Source organism: Amblyomma americanum, chromosome 5 (genome assembly GCF_052857255.1).
Source record: "Amblyomma americanum isolate KBUSLIRL-KWMA chromosome 5, ASM5285725v1, whole genome shotgun sequence".
Classification (NCBI taxonomy): Eukaryota; Metazoa; Arthropoda; class Arachnida; order Ixodida; family Ixodidae; genus Amblyomma; species Amblyomma americanum.
In genome coordinates this window covers 203114521-203118922 of record NC_135501.1, presented here as the reverse complement: position 1 = coordinate 203118922, position 4402 = coordinate 203114521, and positions in this window count along the sequence as shown.

The window sequence follows — 4402 nt, the reverse complement described above, 5'->3', positions numbered from 1 at the left end:
GCTATTATGAAAAAAAAAATCATCCTGTCTTCACTCAGGCTTACAGAACTTCGGGATTTTCCAGCATTAGTAAGTTGCAGGCTCCCTGGCAGCATCCCACGTAACGCGTCAAAGGACGTGCATCCTGTAACGTTTCCGTGTCCAGTCAAGTTTGTATTTATTGATTTAACAAAATAACAATGAGAGAGAGAGAGAGACGGAGAGAGAGAAGGAAATGGAGCGTTTGAAAATAAGTCTCCTATAAATTGCCTACCACGTTCAAGTAGAAAATTACGACAATGCGATCGATATTAATCGCGTGGCTTCATTTCAGCTCAGGCACTGATGGCCTTGCTACGAGAATCACTTCGGGCATATGCTGGACTCGTGATCTGACAGCAACTTTTCTTCCAGCGTCTGTTTTACGAAGAATTTTCTAGTGAATCCTCCCAATGAGTGAGTATATGTTTGTCTGCAATAGCGTTGCTTGATATATCCCATCTCCTTGCACAGTGTCTGCAATGCCGCGTCATTGATTATCTACAGTATATTGTTTGCGACGTTATCCTGAGCCAGAGTAATACAAATTGAATTAAATTTCCAGTGTGTGTTCATGGCTGTTTGCAGGTTATTCCTCGCCACTTGAGTCGAAAGTGCACCCCATCTATGACGACTATGATTCCACAACTCCGGGTAAGCTTGGAAGGAGCATTCTTTGTGCAAAAGCGAATAATTTCAACCTGCGAAGGGCGTATCACTTACACACCTCTTTCAGTCGGTACAAATTTGCATCCTCGACTCCTTTATTAAACTGAGCAGATGATGTGCACAAAAACACAGCACACGGGAAAAGAAAGACACGAGACATTTGCTACTTGCAACTTGAGTGGCAAGTGGCACCTCTCTGATGTCTTTCTTTTCCTGTTAGCCGTGTTTTTGTGCGCTTCATCTACTCAAGCTATGAACCAACTTGCCGAAGAACGTGTTCTACTGAAATTCGTTTACTAAAGCAGCGAAAGGACCGCCGCACGTGCACTTGGTTTTGACACTGTTTTTCTCCCTTTGTTTTGTGTCAAGGCGGTGAATACATTCATGCAGCCGCGTCTCGTGTCAGTGCGAGATAGACATCTTCAAGTGATTAGTAGGCTACGTGAAGAATGCTGCAGTATAGACAGGTCAAGTAATGATGAGCAGTTCATGCTGAAGGTTTCTCTCCGCTCCCATGAAGGCTCCCATTGACTGCAAACAACGCATCGTTCAAAACCAGCCTAATAGCGTGTGTACGTTGGGTTTGCATGTGAACAGAAAGAGAGCTTTTCATTTACGGCCCCCTCCCCTCTTTCATTTCATTTCTTCATTCTGCCTGCTATCCTTTATTTCCGCTGCCCCACCTCAGGTGCTTCAGTATCGATGACAGATGCCGGAGATAGCAAAAATCTTTTCCTTGCTTTTTATTATTATTTTAATAAAAACCACTTCATTTACGACTTGCCCTATCTTCGCCCTGTTGTGTGAAGCTGTCGCTAGAATCTCTGATCGACGACATTTCTCATATCTGCTTAGATGATATTTTTTTCGAATAAAGCTTTTTTTTTTTGTCTTGAGCCTAACGCAGTTTTTCCAAAATTTCAGAAGACTCCAAAAGAGGGTAAGTCTTACTTGCTTGTATGCTTGTATACTTGCTTGTATACTGTATACTAATGCAGGAGCATTAAAGTCCTATAATGGTAAAAAAAACCAAATTCGCAAAATCCCGGCGTTGCTGTCTTGCATAAACTTCGCTGATTGCTCAGGACTGCAATGACGTCATCAGGTCACCGATCGCCTCCCCACCCCCCTTTGTGGTCCCCGCTGCCTTTCTCCCCACCTCCGCCGCCATCTGTGTCCTCCCTCTCCCTTTCCCTTCCACTTCTAGAACCCTGAGAACAAAAAAACCATCTAGTGGTCTGTTCTAAAATTCTGGTTCTGGTCGGTCTCAAAATTCGTGGGCGGGTTCGAACCCGGCCGCGGCGTCCGCGTTTCGATGGAGGCGAAGTGTAAAGGGCACCCGTGTGCTGCGCTATGTCATCAGTTAAAGATCCCCAGATGGTCGAAATTATTCCGGGGACCTCTACTACGGCCCCTCTTTTTTTTTACTTTCTTCTTTCCCTCCCATCGTCCTCCCTTCCCTTAGGGCATTGTTGAGGTGTCCAACGAGAACTGAGATAGATATGGGGCATTCAGTTTCCTCAAAGCCATTTTTTTTCTTTCAGGAGAGACATATACCTCAAGCCTGTCAAAATGGCTATCACCGAGTTTCGACAGCGATGTCTTAACAGTGATGCCGCGTTCCAAAATCCGCGCTCAGAGAACCATATTTGGAAGAACCTTACTACTTTGGTTGACAGCTTTGCTTGTAAATAAGGATGTAACCTGGCGTGATTCGCTTGTAAAGAAGAAGATGAAAGTGTTTCATATTACCAAAGTGGCCTCACGTTAAAACATAGCCCTCGTATGTATATGTGCAGATATTTTTATTGCTTTTCTGGCGCACATATAAATGTGTGGCTAATGTGACGTACAGTAGAGAAGTATGCTTGGTGCCCTTTTACTTCCTAGGAGGTGCCTCTGCAGTGCCCAGTAGACTCCCACTCAGAACACGTTTTTACCATTCTGGAAGGCCGTAGCAAGCTGCAGCCAAGAGGTTTCACTTTCTGGGAAGCTTATGAGGAATAGAGAGGGTGGGAAAAGGGGTAGACTTTACTTATTACAACACTTTAGGTGCCTCTTGCTACCCTGATACCCTGCAAGCATAAAGAAACAACAGCAAATCCCACTCCACCGTATTTATCCCAAATTCCACCCCTAATCAGCTTCTACCATGGTTTTCTTTTTAGGGGTGGGGTAGGGACTTCACATGTTAGCTCATTTTGACGGCCTTTGGTTGAATCAGCACTGCGTGGCTCTACTTGTTTCTTGGTAGCCTTATGTGCTGCAAGAGTTCTAGGGGCCATACAAACTCCAAGTGTGCACAGAAGTTATTGCGCACTTGACTCCCACTCAACTTCCAGCATGCTAGCTTCCAAAAACCTAGACATTTAACAAATGCAGAACCTAGATAGATACTGCTGCATAATGTGACTTATTTTCAATTTACACATACTGTTGGCCCTTCTCGGGGATGAGTAGGAATGGTTACAATAGTTACAACAAATCTTGCGCGGAATATTTAAGTGGATGGTCCGAGTATTCGAAATAAATAATATTTCGGTATATCCGGACTTGACTGTCTAGGAAGTTCCGCCTTGAAACTGTCCTACACCCCGAGCGAGCTAGACTGTTGGCCCTATTTTGTAGGGCGGTATAACGATGTCATGACGCGAATAACGTGTAGATATGAACCAAAGCGCTAATTTCTGAACACGCTCTATCTTAATTATGTGTTTCTGGGGGGGGGGGGGGGGCTACAGATTAAATAAACGTATTCCATTGTTTGCCGGAGTGATCTTTAAGTGTATTTGTTATTACCTGTGGCAGGTTTACGTAACTTTCTATGGAGAAATCATAGTTTCTCTTCGGCCTTGAGGCAAATAGATTCAGTGTGATGCTCCCATTGCAGTCTAATTAGCAACAACAGTCAAATTGCGCTCTTCTCTTGCCAAAGACGATACCGCTGGCCTTAAAACCTTTCTAACAATAAATGCCCTGATACATGTCTGATGCGTGTCTGAGTCATGCCATTCCGCACTAAGCCATGCGGTGTTTGGCTTCAGCGTGATCCGAAACAAATCCTTGCAGAGACCATGACCTCAAGATGGCGCTCATGGGCATCGTCTTCTGCCTCGTCGCCGTCGGAGTTGTCGGCCTGACCACCTTCGTGGTCCTCGAAATGTCACGCGCTGGTAAGGGCGTCGACATGGGTCCTATAGAGTAACTACAGGAACGTCGCCTAGAGAGCACCCCTCAAGCATCTCTCGCAACATATTGATGTGAGCGCTGGACTTAGTGGGGACCAGGCTTAAACCTTTACATATTCCTCGGCATTTTCTGAACTGCAAATTTCACGGTTAGATATGGAAGCGGAACGCCCCGTTCTGGTAAAAATCGGGAATGGAACCAGGATAATGTATAGATGGAGCAATACTGAGGCCTCCGGGACTCGGAACAAAGCACTTGGTCACTGAACTGCTTTACAGCGTACTGTTAAAAGTAGCCGAGCGGTCGTTACCGGTTTTCTTGCTAAGAGAAGACTTGTGAGCGACATTTAGAATGTGGTGACGCTATCGGGGTAATATTGGAGTATTCTGTATCTTGCCGGTACTCACCTACGGGGCAGAAAAGTGGAGGCTAAAGAAAAGGGTTCAGCTCAAGTTAGAGACAACGCAGAGAGCTATGGAAAGAAAAATGATAGGTGTAACGTTAAGAGACCGGAATCGGGCAGAGT